General features: G+C 40.3%; 1 protein-coding gene across 1 annotated transcript in view; it reads left to right on the forward strand.

Annotated features, from left to right (window-relative positions):
- The window catches only part of RPRD1A (regulation of nuclear pre-mRNA domain containing 1A), a 71,384-nt gene that overhangs the window by 48,665 nt on the left and 5,836 nt on the right, over positions 1 to 16,883 (forward strand). The gene's annotated exons all lie outside the window — the stretch shown is intronic.

Below are 16,883 nucleotides of genomic sequence, written 5' to 3' on the forward strand. Positions count from 1 at the left end.
AACGTCAGAAATCCAATTTAGTTTTATTTGCTGGAATACATCCAACAGACCATCTGAGTCCCTAGAGTCCTTATGCCTCCACCTTCCCAAACCCAGACATGTAGGTAGTGTGCAATTGACAGTAAACCAGTCTCCCCGATCACCCACTAGGAAAGTACTGAATGTTTAGACTGCAGGAGACAGAACAGCCCAGGACTTTGTAAAAATAGAAGTGATTTTCCAACAAACACAAGTTCATTCTGGAGGGTGTGCAGTTGGTGTTTATGCTGTTAGTTGCCATATGGGGCCCCACCTTCACACATCACGTCTAGGCTGATCGTGTGGTCAAACAATTGATAATTCGCCATGCCATCCTTCAGGTCAGGTCAGTCCCTGTACTCTGTCTCTCAAAGGATAGATAATAGATTAAACAATATTCATTGAGTGTCACTTCTGAGAGACAGCCCCAAAGGCTAGGCATTCACTGAAGAATCCAAGACCTGGGGAGAGTTAGACAGAGCCTCCAGGGCTGAAAACTAGTCCCTGTCTGCAGCTAATCCTACTAATCAGCTATTTGAGCTTTCTCCTTTGCTGCGGGGACTCCAGCATTGTCTGATACCATAGCAGTAGGTAAGACCCTAGTTGTGATACACATTTCTTTTTTGGAGGAATCAAGGTATCTCCTGAATGGGATCATCATGGACCCTCTGTCCTCCAAGGCAGAGGGTCCATGGAATAGAGGAGAGGCAGACTAATAAGGGTTGTATCACCCCAAAATAGATACTGTGCCCAAGTGTTCTGTCTCCTGTGGATATGAGGGTCTGTCTCTGGTAAACCTTAGCCATTCCTGAGTATTCTGCCAATGTGGGTGGGGTTTTCCTCAACGGAACTCCAGTTTTGTCTGCCTTATGTGAATCCAGGCCTCTAACAGAGTACTTCCCTGGAGCCACCTAGCCTGTGCCCTCCTTTTTCCCTGTGTATTGTTTGAATGTAGCAGTGTCACCCCCAACTTCTTGCTTCTATCTGTGTCCTATCTGCTTTTGGGCTGTCCAGATAATCCATCCCTATAACCTCTCCTCATTGTCATTCTTGCTAACGTCCCATAAGTAATTTATATGGGCTGGCAAAGTATGGCATGCTACTTTAACCCTGTATGGTGTAGGTGTGAGTGTTCACTTTAACATGTGGTGCAGTCTTCAGGATCCATATGACTTTCTAACTTATTGTAGTGCATAAGGTCCTTGATGTGAGACTAGCAGTTTTGGCATGTGCTCAACTTGCACAAAGCTGCCTGTAGAGGAGAGAAAACCATAGCACAGTAGGGAAGGGAAACAGAACAATTAACTTTTGCAGGCAGTTCTTTAGCCATCTTTTCTCAACATGTCCAAAAGAAAGCAACATAATATGCTCGTGTGCTTCAAGCAGGGTTAGTGCTTCCCTGGGCTGATCAGTGTCTTGTATCTTCTAGTGAGAGGAAGGAGAAGTGAACGTGTTGTGTGAGGAGCAGAGGAGATCTTCCTCTGTATCCACTGCCACCTTATATTAGTAGTCACAGCTCTCTAGCTGAACTGTGAATCCAGTGGGATCTTCATTGTTCAACCAGTGCTGGCCCTGGAAGAATGCTTCTGTACTTGGCTACTCAGGGCCAACTGGAATGTCCTCCAAAACCCCCCAGGAAAGTGTGTACCAGCCAGAGGGCTAGAAAGTGTTCTCTTGATGCATATGCATCACTTCTAATGACACTCACAGAAGGTATGTGAATGTGTTGGAAGCAGAATATATCCATAATATAGGCAGATGTGGAGTAAATTGCACTACAAATCTCCCGTGCACCTCTGATGACAGGAGGCATTTCAGCTATTCCATTTGTGGACAGAGTCTGCCTCATGGGGCTGGAGGGAGGAGGAAGAGGGTGATGGTGGTTTGGCACATATTCTAGTCAAACAAAACCCTTTCAAGTCATGCTGAAAAAAACCTGCTGCCAAAATAGCTGACACTGATTCGGGTTCTCTTTCCAGTCAGTGAGTAGGATCCAGAGTAACTGAACACACTCAGCAGCTGTTGGAATTTTTAACCTATATGTCCTCATTCACCAGCAGAGACATAGCTCTCTCTCCAACCCCTGAGAAATCATTCACATTGAGTTACAGAACAATTTTGATTATTTGAACTTCAGTTACATAGAACATTATAGAATGGAACAAGTCATATCCTTGAATCAAATTAAAAATTCCTTGTTATTTAAAAACTGAATTGCCAAATTTATTTGTTCTTTTGACATTAGGATAATCATGGTATTGTATTTTAAAATTTGTGTTGCAGGCACTACTAGCCAAAAAGAACCGATGTATAAAAATTAAAACATCTATCGTTAATATAAGCAAATGTGGATTAGGGACTATGCTGAGATTAGCAAAATCTTTTACTTAGTTCAAATCTGGATTATTTTCAATTATAAAATGCTGGAGCACAAAGGCAGGACAGAAAATCTGGTAATTGGCCATTTAAATTAATGTAAAAAGTAGCATTTAAATATAATATAGTTGTTTTAAAAATGCTAACTTAAATGGTTTAATGGTTAGATCAAAAGGTTCTTTACATGGGCTTGAAGCACTGTCTAAATCTGAGTAAGAGAAAGCCACTGAAGCTCAATTAGATCTTCTTGGTAAAAAGCAAGTCATTGCTGAAAAATAATTACAACAGCTGAGATGGACTTTTCAGAGGAAGAATCTGAATACTTATTGGATGCAAATTACCCTTAAAATATTGCCAGTAAAAGGAAGCTCAGGCCTGGATCTACAACTTTTAAATAATTTACCCACAAGACAAATTCATAGTATTCCTTTAAATCTGTCATGACAAAACTACTCCTAATAATCTATTGCAAAATGCTTTATTTATTTGTTGAAGTAGTCTGTCCATCTTTGCATAATGCACTTTTCTAGTTCAATAATATGTTTTCTCTGTCCTTTTAATATTTCAGTGAACAGTCTGTTTTTGTAATATTCCATGCCATTGTTGTTGTTCATTGCAACATCTATTGCTCCCTCAAAACAAAACACACATTTATTTAAATTACAGTTTACTCTGAAAAGTAAATATGTAAAATAGCACCTTCTTCTTTGAGTGATGGCCCCTATGTGTTTTTCACATGTGGTATGCATGTGCGCCATGCACCTGAGTCTGGAAATTCTTCAAAGAAGTGTCCATTGACCTGCAAAGTCACAGTTGTAACTCCCCTCATGCTCCTGACCAAAGGCATAAAATGCAGGGTGGGTCGACGCTGCTCCAATTCCTCCTCTTCAGTGCCATAGCAGGAAGGTTGCATGGGCAAGCCATATCCTCCCAGAGGATTTCTAAGTGGGTTTCAGTGGTATTTTAGAATGTTACAAAATACCAAAAAATTCCTCTTCCTGGGGGTATTACAGCTCACTTCATGCAAGCACAAGCTGCCTTTCCTCATCCCTATCAGGTGTACTGCTGCAGGGCAGCAACTTGGAATTCTGTCCACATGGGTGAGACACACTACGTACACTCTAATCCAGGAGAAGTCAATTATTTTTTGACAAGGTCCAGATTTCTTGGTCAAGGTATAGTCAAGGTCCAGACTGCAGATAAAATATTTTTTAAAAAAATAGTAACAATAATAAGTAAATAAAAAGATTTTGGGATCTGATCAAAAGTGTCTGGTGGTCTGGATTTGGCCAGTAGTCCACCTGTTGACTATCCCCGCAAGCAGTGACTGCAGATACAGCTGTAGGAATGGCAGTACTATAAGCAACTCTGCTGCCACCTTCCTCACACCCTTCTCCAGTCACCCATGTGTGGAATACACATAGGGATCATCACTCAAAGAAGAAATGGAGCTTACGTACTGTAATTGGAGGTTCTTTAAGATGTGTGGGCCCTATCTGTATTCCACTACCCATCCTCCATCCCCTCTGCGTCATATCCTATTGGACTGCAGTAAGAAGGCAGTGGAGAGACGTTAACCGACACTGCCTTTCATGCCATTGGTGAGGGGCATGAGGGGGAACTGCTGTGCATGTGTGGATCAACGGATGCTGCTTTGAAGAATTTCCGAACTCGGGTGCATGGCGTGCATGTGTGCCTATGTGTGGAATACAGGTAGGGACCACACATCTCAAATATCCTCTGTTACAGTAAGCAAGCTTCATTTTTTCACTCGCAGATCTGCACTGTGTGGGTATTCAGTCATATAAGTAACTTTAGTGACCAAGCAAGTTTTTACTTCTGATTTCTGTTATTCAGGCAGAGGTTCCTTCTTGTGTACCATCAACAGAATTGCTAAGTTTCAATTACAGGGCTAGTCAGTTATACCTGTGGAATCTCACAGTATACGAAAGTTGTACAGTTTTGTAGCCCTGGGTTAGCACAAGTGTCATTGAGGGCCTAATTTGGCCTGCCAAACATTTACAACTGAGGATTGTGTATGAGGAGGAAAGAACCTGGCTTGACTTTCAAATCCCAGTTTGAATTTGTGGGGCTACCAGTTAGAAAAGTAATCTTTGAACTTGTAAACTGAGCACTTGTGAAATGGGAAATGTTGAGAGACCCTATGAGGTCACTTTTACAGCACTTCTTAGAATAAAATTACGCATTATACTTGAGGTAGACTTTTATCAAAATCATAGTAGAATTACTTAATTTTGTGTCAAATACTTCATGATATCTTTATGCTCCCTATTGTAGGTGAAATCTTACCTTTCCCTGATGCAGTTGCATAAAGGGGTGAAAGGAAAGTGGCAAGTCACATATATAATACTAGAGCCCTGGCATAGGGTACATTACCTCAGGTAGGCTCAGAAGAATGTAGTGCTGAGCACATTTTATTGTTCCCTTGCAAAGCAGCAGCATACTTCCCCCCACCTAGTATGTCCTGTATGTTGCGGATTTCTTGCCATACCCTTGAGCCTGGACATGTCCTTTTGAAGCATCTGCTGGTGTAGAAGCCAGGCCTCCCTGCTAGCACTTCCTTGAAAACCAAGTACAGGGTTCTGGCTTGCTGCTTTTGACAAAGATGGACAGAGAGACTTCCTGCACCACAGACAGACCAGGAGGAGACTAAATTATTTTTTTCTTTTTCAATTTTAAATTCTTTACATGTGCATTAAAGATGTGATATTGAGAGCCTGTAGATTGACCAACCTTACCTCACCACAGAACAGGAAAAGAAGACAAATCCAAAATTTCCTAGATTGCCCCACAAATGTGCGTCTAATCTGGTGAGCTCACCTCTAAGTATCAGCGAATAACTGAGTCCCCATGCTATTCAGTTGCTGGTTTCTCCCCTGAGACTTCCAAGTAGTGAAACTCGTCAGAGATCATCAACATCATTTAATAGAGGCCAACTTAAAGCTGTTGTTTGGTAATAACTTTCAGCTACTGGTATCATGGATTGAATATGAAAAAGTATTTAGATGGATATGGCTCTTTACTGTATTATCCATTTTGGGTATTTATCTTGTCCCCATCACCATGGTATCTGAGTGCCCTACAGTCTTTTTAATGTATCCTCACAAATCCCTGTGAAGTAGGGATTTGTGAGGATAAATCATCCCCATTTTTCAGAGAGGGAACTGAGGCTCAGCGGGATTAAGGATACGTCTTCACTGGAGAGTTAGCCTGGATGATCAACATCTAGGCTGGCCTAATCTGGATGCGAGCAACCACAGTGTAAAGCCCTGCCCAAGTTGCTGTGTCCTCACAAATACTATGCACCCCTGTGTATCTTGCTAAGACTTCTGGGGGCATATTCCATGGTCTTTAGAGCTGTGGTAAGTTGATATGCTCTTTGATTCTTTCCAAGTGAAGTGTGGGAGAACTTGTCTGTCTTTCTGGGTAGTTGGGGGAAGGCATTGGAAGACTGTCAGCACTCCAGTGATTTAGTCTGAATCCTCACAGCATAGTGGGTGGATTATGAGCCTGAGTGTAAGTGGAACTCAAGCTCTAACCCCCACCCAGCCTTCTCAGTTAGCTTGGATTTAATGTGGGTGAGGAGTTTTGTGTGAGGATGGGTGGGGAGTTAGGGATAACATCTGAGTAAGAGCCTGGGCTAACTTTTCAGTGAAGAATCTATGAGATCTGCTTATCAAGAACATTTTTGTAATACTACATTTCACAAACACATTTCTTTTGTTTCCCTCTACTGCATAGTCACTTTTTTTAACATTCAGATACATGGCTTTTAGAAGGACTAAATAATTTTCCCTTACCATGGGCCTATTTTTTGGTCTTTGAAATGTCTATTGAAGTACACTTTTATGAACAACTGTGAAGAATCATAGCAATAAAAACACTGAACAATATCTAATTTGTTGTATTGCCATAATAGCCTGTTCTTCAAAGGCCAGACCATCCCTAAGGATGGGTGTAAATCAAAACCTACAAACAAACAAACAACCAAATTCAACCACAGGAGATTCCAAAGCTTCTGATAAACTAGGAAGGTCAAAGTTATTGTAAAGACTTGTTAACAAGCCAAACGTAGCTGATCATCTATTATTGACAGAGAAACATTAAATTAGAACGTCATAGCAGCAGAGCCATTGTATCTTGAACTACTCACATTTCCAGAGATATCCTTTATGTCATGTAGACAGTTCTACAGGTGTTGGGCTATATTCACTGCTGGCAATTTTTGAATTCATTGGAACTGCATCGGCTTACAGCTGCAGTGAATTTGTCATATTTATAACCAGTGTGTTTGTGTATCTGTTGTGCGCTTTAGTGACCATCCTCTGCTCTCTTGCACCAAACTTTGACCAACAACATTTTTGTAGATGAAAGAGTTAAACATTCCAATAATGAAAAATAGCACTATTTTTAAAATGATCACTGTACCCTCTTTAATATAGCTGGAAGCCACAATAGGATGTGCCTGAGCAGGCCATTATTGCCTAGTTCAGGTGTGTTTTGGGGAAAATAGTTGGGAGGAAAAGTTATAAACACATTTTCTCTGCTATTTTGAATATATTTTCATTTTTTCTACCTTCCTTTCTCTTTTTAAAGTTCCCTATACTGTTTAATATCCCTAAAGATTCAGCTGAACTTCCATCAGTAGGTTATGGTTCAGCAGCCACTTTTATCCCATCTTATACTGTAAAAACAAAATTCAGTCTATTGAACAGCTCCCAGTTTAGTGGTTCCAACAAGAAGTGAGTTTAAAGTGGCCGGATATGCGCAAACTGCTTCTGTAAGGTCAGTTTGACACTTCGGGGCAAGGCAAGAAGAGTGTAAAATTGTGATGTGATCCTCCAGTGCCCTGCCCTCCCCTTCCCTTTAGCTGCCTGTCTTTACCCTCACCATCTACAGCTCTCTTATATTTGATTTTAACATTAAGGATAGTGTTTTTATTTTTCAAGGAGGGGAACAATGCACAGTTCGGAGTTAGGCACAAATCCTGCCTTGATAGCTCTGAAACTGGTGCAGTGACTGCAGAGGTCCATATGAGAGACATGAAGCCCATGCATATATGTGGAAGGGGGGGGGAAGGGGGAGAGGAGGGAGCAGACTCAAGCTCTGGTTTAGCCAGGGGATCTGTCACTGTTGTGTAGTACCTCCCTTTCTTCCCACCTTTCTCTCATGCTCCCAGCACAGAGCCTACTTCAGTCAGTAGGATAGGGAAGCCTCTTTGGAAGAGCTCTGCAGCTGCTATGTGGCCTGATGAAAGGCTCCCTTCCCTCCCCTTAGACAACTGGATTAGTCCCTCGATGCATGTGTGAGATGTCATCAAAATGGTTCATCTAGCTAGTCAGAATATGGCTTTGGACAGTGCCACTAGCCAAACTCTAATTTAAGTTTTAAAAAGCTGAAGAATCAGTTACAGTCCCTAAGGGCACTTATTTTGCTCCTGAAAGGGGAAATAGGATAGCAATAATCAGATTTAACATAGGTCACACCCTATTTGCTTTGCACACAGAAATAGATTAATTAGTTAAATCATTTATAGCTTGGACCCTACCAAATTCACGGTCCATTTTGGTCAATTTCATGGTCACAAGATTTTAAAAATAATAAATTTCATGGTTTCAGCTATTTAAATCAGAAATTTCATAGTGTTGTAATTGTAGGCATCCTGACCTAAGAAGGAGTTGTGTGAGGAGGGGGGTCACAAGGTTATTGTAAGGTGAGGGGTTGAGATACTGTTACCCTTGTGTGCTGCCTTCAGAGCTGGACAGCTGGAGAGCGCTGGTTGCTGGCTGGGAGCCCAGCTCTGAAGGCAGAGCTGCTGCCTGCAGAGCTAGGCCCTCAGTCAGCAGTTCTGACTGATCGTTCTGGCTGCCCAGCTCTGAAGGCAGCAGCACAGAAGTAAGGGTGGCATGGTATGGTATTGCCATTCTTACTTCTGCGCTGCTGCTGGAGGGGTGCTGCCTTCATAGCTAGGCACCCAGCCAACAGCAGCCACCCTCCAGCTGCCCAGCTCTGAAAGCAGCACAGAAGTAAGGGTGGCAATACCACAACCCCTCGAAAATAACCTTGCAACCCCCCTGCAACTCCCTTTTGGGTCAGCAGTCCCAATTTGAGAAACATTGGTCTCCCCCATGATATCTGTATAATATAGGGTATAAGTACCCAATAGTCCAGATTTCACAGGGGCAGACCAGATTTCACGGTCCGGGATACATTTTTCATGGCTGTGCATTTGGTAGGACCTATTTGTAGCCTGATTTTTAGAGATGGTCAGCACCCATATCTACCACTGATGTAAACAGGATTGTGGATGCACATCATCGTTGAAAACCAGGGTGTAATGAACTCTTCTGTCTTGCTATCCCCTCACCTAAAACGGAGATATATCAACCTACTCATCAATGAGGTCATTATTGTTAGGTAATGTGTGTAATCATAAGACTGGAAGGGACCTCGAGAGGTCATTTAGTCGAGTCCCCTGCACTTATGGCAGGACTAAGTATTATCTAGACCATTCCTGACAGGTGTTTGTCTAACCCGTTCTTAAAAATCTCCAATGATGGGGATTCCACAACCTCCCTTGGCAATTTATTCCAGTGCTTAACCACCCTGACAGTTAGGATTTTTTTCCTAAATCTCCCTTGCTATAGTTTAAGCCCATTGCTTCTTGTCCTATCCTCAGAGTTAAGAAAAACAATTTTCCTCCATCCTTGTAACAACATTTTACATATTTGAAAACTGTTATCATGTCCCCCACCTCAGTCTTCTCTTTTCCAGATTGAAAAAATTGGGTTTGTTTAATCTTCCCTCATAGGTCATGTTTTCTTGACCTTTAGTCATTTTTGTTGCTCTTCTCTGGACTCTCCAATTTGTCCACATCGTTCCTGAAATGTGACGCCCAGAACTGGACACAATACTCCACTTGAGGCCTAATCAGCATAGAGTAGAGCGGAAGAATTACTACTTGTGTTTTGCTTACAGCACTCCTGCTAATACATCACAGAATGATGTTTGCTTTTTTTGCAACAGCATTACACTGTTGACTCATATTTAGCTTGTGGTCCACTGTGACCCCCAAATTCCTTTCTGAAGTACTCCTTCCTAGGCAGTCATTTCCCATTTTGTATGTGTTCAACTTATTATTCCTTCTTACATGGAGTACTTTGGATTTTTTCTTATTGAATTTCATCCTATTTACTTCAGACTGTTTCTCCAGTTTTTCCAGATCATTTTGAATTTTAATACTGTCCTCCAAAGCACTTGCAACCCCTCCCAGCTTGATATTGTCCGCAAACTTTAGAAGTGTACTCACTATGCCATTATCTAAATCAGTGATGAAGATATTGAACAGAACCAGACTCAGAACAGATCCCTGCGGGACCCCGCTCATTATATCCTTCCAGCATGACTGTGAACCACTGATAACTGCTCTCTGGAAACGGTTTTCCAACCAGGTTTGCACCCACCCATCTAGGTTGCATTTCCCTAGTTTGTTTATGAGAAGGTCTTGCGAGACAGTATCAAAAGCTTTACTTAAGTCAAGATATACCACGTCTACCTCTTCTCCCCTGTCCACAAGGTTTGGTACCCTGTCAGAGGAAGCTATCAGGTTTGTTTGACACGATTTGTTCTTGACAAATCCATGCTGACTGTTACTTATTCTTTTCTAGATATTTGCAAATTGATTGCTTAATTATTTTGCTCCATTATCTTTCTGGGTACAGAAGTTAAGCTGACTGGTCTGTAATTCCTTGTGTTGTCCTTATTTACCTTTTTATAGATTGGCACTATATTTGCCCTTTTCCAGTCTTCTGGAGTACTGTAAGTGGTAACATTTACCAGAATGCATACACACAATCCTTTAGTAGCTGGGGGTCTGGTGGATCCCAGGCCGTGGTCTATTTTGAGATTTTTGTCTTGAAACTTTTTTTGATATATTTTTGCATAGACATCAGCACAGACAGCTGGCTCTGTTTTACCTGGAGTAAGGGGTTAGTGATGACACAAAGATTTCCCACACAGACTTTTGTACATACAATGAATTGGTTTAATTGAAGGAAGCCCTAACAGACTCTCTCACTGAATCTTCCCAGAATTCTCTGGCTGTCATTGTGAACAGTAGTTCATGGTGGATAGGAATTATTTATGATTTAGAGAAAGAGGAGTGGGAGGGAGCAAAAATTTGTTTTGAGAGGCCTGTCCAAAACTGATAAAATGAGCTCTGCATTGACATCAGCATGGCTACCTGTAGGCAAACAGGATTGTGCATATCCATAGCAGAGAGCTAAGGAGAAATTTATACCCTTTTAGGAGGTAGTTTAATCAGTTACATTTATTTCAACCTAAAATATCCCACTCTTGAGTCAAAAGGATATTGTTGAATCAGACAGTCCACCTCCTTTCTTCACCTCTTCCTCTGTTGTCCACGGGTTAATTTAAATGGGAGAAAATAAAATTGGTACTTCATAAATTAGGCTTCTTGGGTACTAAGGAATAAATTCCCTGACTAGTGACCTTAATTGCTTCTTCAGTTCTTTTTTTTTTCTTTTCTTCACAATAGTGAATGTTGTTTGAGCAATATATAATTTCTTACTTTCAAATATGCTACAGTTGTCTCTGCTAAATGCTCAATTTAAGTCCTGGAGCTAATTTTTACACTTGGACACACAAGCATAACGTTGCTTAAGTCAGAGTTATGTGCATGAATCTCAGGGTAGAATTCAGTGCTTCATGAGAACCTGCAGGAAACACCTTTTGAAATGAAGTATATATGTCCAACAGGTGCGATTTTAAAGTTCAGCTAATAGAAACAGCAAAGAGTCCTGTGGCACCTTATAGACTAACAGACGTATTGGAGCATGAACTGTCATGGTTGCATCCACCCACGAAAGCTCATGCTCCAATACGTCTGTTAGTCTATAAGGTACCACAGGACTCTTTGCTGCTTTTACAGATCCAGACTAACAGGGCTACCCCTCTGATACTAATTGATACAGTAAATATTTGTGCTTGTATTTCATGCAATTGTTCTTAAACAAGTTTGTGAAAACCTGCTTTTCTAAAGGAGAAGAACAAATTCATCATTTTGAATATCAAATCTATTTTCAAGCTGGCCCACTTTAGCTTTCAGAAATTCATTTTCTTTGAATGGCTCCATTGTCAGTAGGTCACAGATTTGGGAAGCTGGCTCTATGCTGCAGGCAATTTTCTTTTCATTGCTCTCAATTCCAAAGTTTGCTGACCTTCAGTGGTTGTACCTGTCTCTTACTGTACAGTGCATTGGCGTTAATACTCTTTTCCAGCCCATTTACTCAGTACTGTTCTTCCATGACTAATCCTGTGTTAACTATGATGTTTCAGAACTTCCCAGTGGTTTTGACAGGGGATCAAGGCTTGACTATTTAGTGAAATTAAAAGCATCTGTTGGGAACCTGTCATTCTGGGATATGGGATTATATTTATGACCAAATTCTTAACTAGCATAACCTCTTCAAAATACAGATAACAGAACTATAGGAAAAGAGACACAACTCAGTCACAACCAGGAGATTACTTATGACCTATTCTAGTGCCACTGGTCACATGACTGTGCCAGTGGGCAGGGGAGACTGTGCTGAGAAGGAACTGTTATCTGGGAGGAGAACTGAGTCTAGTTGGGCAAAGAGTGGGACAAAAAGCTGAGGGAGGGAGCCACTGAAATTGGACAAGGAGCCTGGGAGTGAGGTTGGAACTGGGAGCCAGTGGAGAAGGGAATGACTGGAGGCCAGGCTAAGAGAAAAGTAAAAATTGGATGAGGAGATGGGAAGTGAGGAATTGGGGCTGGTTGGACAAAGAGACTGAGGACAAGGAGCTAGTGGTAGGGGAAAGTGGAAATGATGGGACAAGGAGACCAGGACTGGGAGTTGGGTGGACATGGACTGGGACAATGGGGGGTTTGGAGGGATGAGACCAGGACTTGCTGGGTAAGACGACTGGGTTTGGGATACATAAGCATGAGGTGTGGAAAATTGGGCTGGCTAGGTAAAGAAAAATGGGTCTGGGACAAGGAGCGAAGGGTATGAAAGAGACAGGAGTGAGACAAGGATGGATTGGAGGGGATGGGGCAGAAGAGGCTACGTTTGGAGGAAATGAGCAGAAGAGTCTGTTCCCATTAGGGCACAGTCCTCTCCAAAGCCTGGAATGGAACCCCCAGTTCCTGAGTCTCACTATTCCTCTGCTGTCAGCAAATATCTGTGAAACCTACTGGTAAAGTGTCTCATCTCCTTCTAGTGCTGCTCCACACAGTGGATGGCAACCTACTATTGCTGTCAGTTACTCTTTAGCTCCAGTGGCAGAGGTCTGTGTACTGGATTTAATGTTTCCTTCAAGCCTGCATAAAACCTACTTTAAAAAAACATAATTAATGTTGCAAAGTCAAGCACTCAAAAGTTAGGAAATGTCAGAATTAAGGTTGCCTATGCAACCTTAATTTACCCCCATACTTGTTCAAGTGCATTATAATATCGTCATTAATTACATGATCACATATTTTTCCACTGGATCCCCGTCTCTCAATGTTTTTCCTGGCATTTCCTAACTTTTTAGTTCTGGACTTTTCAAGCTTAATAAGATTCTTTTAACATACAGTAGAACCTCAAAGTCATCATCATCAGCAATACACTACCAATAGAGAACCTCAGAGAGGTTGTTTGTAACTCTGAAATGTTTGTAACTTGAACAAAAAGTTATGGCTGTTCTTTCAAAAGTTTGCAACTGAACATTGACTTAATCCAGCTTTGAAACTTTACTATGCAGAAGAAGAATGCTGCTTTCCATTTTTATTAGCGGTTTACGTTTAACACAGTACTGTACTGTATTTGCTTTTTCTTTTCTTTTCTATTTTTTGTCTCTGCTGCTGTCTGATTGAGAACTTCCAGTTCCAAATGAGGCGTGTGGTTCACTGGTCCCTTTGTAACAGTGTTGTTTGTAACTCTGAGGTTTCACTGTACTTTTTTTGTCTGTTGTTCTTTGTATACAACTTTCTAAAAATAAGAAAACTCAGTTTAATGCCCTAAATTTTCAAGTACTTCAAGAATTGATTTATGTTAAGTGCTGGAAAGCAGGCTGATCTTGACTCTTGTCAAATTTAAGACATATTGATCTTTCTGATGGCTGGTTAGGGTAATCTCACTCCTCTAATCCTGAAGTCTCCCTTTTCTAATAATAAAATTGCAGTAGGAGAGGGTGAAGAGTTCTGTTTCAGTTGGGATGCAATCCATAAATAAATGTTTTGTTTCCTTTCTGAAGGTGGAAGGCTATACCGCAAGTGTCCAACCCTTGTTGGCCTTCATAAGAATCTTTGAAACCAAGAAGGGATCCAAACGCTTTCAATATTGACATCACTAATGGATATCTATCTTGGACTTTGTAATTAGTGGTGTATAAGATGAAATACTCCCTAAATGTGGCTTTTAGGTAAAAGTTAAGGATTTTTTTTAAGTACGGGTAAACAGAGGCACTCAGGGTTATGTGATTTGTGCAGTGTTTCTAAGCTCAGTGACAGTGTCAGGAATAAAGCCCAGAAGTCCTGACTTACCTGGTCTTGCTTTATCCATTAGACAACACTAAAATGAATATCCTGACATAAATATAACGTGTATGTAAGTGTACATACCATTAGGTTCTATGATAAAATAGCAAATGATTGTGTTTATATAGTAGTTGTAGTAGTTTATTTTGCAGGTTTAATATGCCCTAGTAGTTAATTCTGGGGAAGTTTTGTGGTCTGTGTTACACAGGAGGTCACACTAGATGATCACAATGGTTCTTTCTGGGCTTGGAATCTATGAATATCACTCTGATAGCACTCCAGGGATATGTATGTGCCATTATGTAATATGTACTATGATAAAATAGCAAATCATTGTATACATGTTTAATAATAGTTTATTTTTCATGTTTATTATCAATCTTACAGCACTCCAGGGATGCTTAGATGACTGCAGTTGTGCAGAAACATTCAGAGTACAGAGGCCAAGATGTTCAGAAGTGATTAGTGATTTTGAATATCTCAATTTTGATTTCCCAACTGGAAACACCTTCATAGGGGTTGTTTTTCTAGAAACTGCTGAACATGTATGCTCTGAAAATTGGCCTCCACCCCAATTTGGGCACCCAAAATCACTATGAAAATTTGGACAAATTCAGAATTTTAGTTGACTGTGTTAGGGAAATACATGAAAAATTAGGTAATTGGATTCCACAATATTTATTGCTTCATAAAATCTGTTCTGTGTAATGGAAATTCTAGTCCTACATGAGGTTTATAATGGAAAAAAGCTTTTGTTAAATATTCCTGAGATGGATGTTAATATGGGAATGCTTTGTTACAAGTGGAAGGGAATTTTAGTGTTGTCAAGCAATTATTTCCTGCTTTCGGGAGCAATTTGGAATTAGGCTTTATCCAATGCTAAGCCCATTAGTTCTCTTTAAGGAAAGATTACCATTAATATTGGCTAGGTGGTGTTAGGCTTTTTGCCAATTTTTAGCTCCTTTGGACAGTTTGGTTTTGCATAGGATTCCATTGAACTCTCCTGCATTGTTTTATATCATTTTTATATCATTACTGAAGCCATATCTACTGGCTTCAAGCTTTCTGTCAGCTCCTTAGAATCTGGTACCTTAGGGTTGGACCTCTAGCCATTTGTGTTCCGAAACTAGTGAACCTAATGCAATGAAATGTTATACATATTGCCAAATTATTTGCCTTTGTGAACCATAATCCTTATTCTTTCCTTTAATTGGACGTTTCTGCCACCTACATCACCAAAGAGTTCTCAAGCGTGTGTTCATGCATACTGGATTAGAAACAAATGGAGATGAGAGCATAAGATTATCATCAGATGTTTAGATTTTAAGATCTTTGTGGCAAAGGACCATGTCTTTGTATCTATGTGTGTACAGAGTCAATCCAATATGGACACTACTGTAACATAAAATATTAAACAGTACATTGTATTGCTATAGTGTCCAAAGGACCCAGTCAGGATTACATTTTCCACTTCCAGAGCCTCTTCCCAACAAAGGTGATCTGGACAAATATGACCACTGTCTTTTTTTCCCCCTTTCAGCAAATGATATGCAGTTCTATAGAGCTTTCTTATAATTCATATAATAGAAACATAGTAATGTGAATACAGCTTTGTTCTGTATAGAGTCAGCAAATGTCTGAAGCTCTGTTTCCTAGCTGTAGATCATGTATTATTTGTTCTGCATTTAGTACCTCATGGGACTCTGAGTGAACTGCTAATGATCACTTTTGCTTTGATGACATTAAGAACTATGTTTGTTTTCTGACCCTCTTGGGTTACATGAATCTCACATTGCCTGATACGTCATTTTGGATGGTCTGTGACTATGTGTCAATTAATATAAACAAAACAAAGGATTTGCTGATTGGGGCCAAAGGCCAGTATTTCATCTCCATATCTCATTATATTGAGGTTAACTCCTCGCACCTATGTGTTTAACTTCTAATTAGGAACTTGGGATTTCTCTTTGGCACCAGTTTACTTGCCACCCATATTGGTGTATTAACAAGGTCATGTTATTACCAGTGGTTTAAACTCTCTAAAATCTGGAGATCTTGGATTTGGTCAGTAGCCAAAATCTAGGTCCGTGTGACTGGACTGATGGTCTTTGGATCAGACTTCTTTATTCGTCCATCTCCTGTTTAGGTACTATTCAAAATACAGAGATGCGTTTAAATTTATTTTCCATACCTTGTAAATGTCATGATCAGTGTCCTGTGTGGACATGTATATGGTGTATATAAACTTTGCTCCTAGCTGGCAGTTGCAACTACAGTCTCTGCACTAGTGACTCATGGCACTTTTAAAGCTTATCTGCAAATGTTTCCCACCCTGCTAGATATTTTAGAAATGGTATATTACTGTGTGCTGTTTTAAAGCGTTAAATATATGCCTTGTATAGCATCTTGCTTCATGTGAAGAGGCCTCACAAATCAGTAAATAATTGTATGAATTACAAATGGTTAACCTATATTCAGATACAGAGTCAAAATCTAATTACTTTATTCAAGACATTCTGAGGCACTCAGATACCTCAGTGATGAGTGCTGTTCTAAATACATATCAATAAACAATTGCATAGGTAAGGTGAGTACCGTTTGGCCTTTATTGTTAACAACTCTTTATCTTGTGGATATGTGCTTAATATAATAATGGAAGATACACTTACGGTATTACAAATTACTTTGAAAGTAATCCTTGTAATGTAGTGATTAGAGAAATGTCTCAAATAATTATGCCTATCTGTACAGAAGTCGGATGTCATTTTTAGTGTAATTGGACAATTATATGTACTTAATATATATGCAGTACAGATGCTTTTAATGTATACATTTGGTTATACTTCAAAATACTGAATTCTAAACATTTTACCTACCTGCTGTAAAAAGTGTTATCAAAATG

The sequence above is a fragment of the Gopherus evgoodei genome, chromosome 2 (assembly GCF_007399415.2).
Source record: "Gopherus evgoodei ecotype Sinaloan lineage chromosome 2, rGopEvg1_v1.p, whole genome shotgun sequence".
In the NCBI taxonomy this organism is placed as follows: domain Eukaryota; kingdom Metazoa; phylum Chordata; order Testudines; family Testudinidae; genus Gopherus; species Gopherus evgoodei.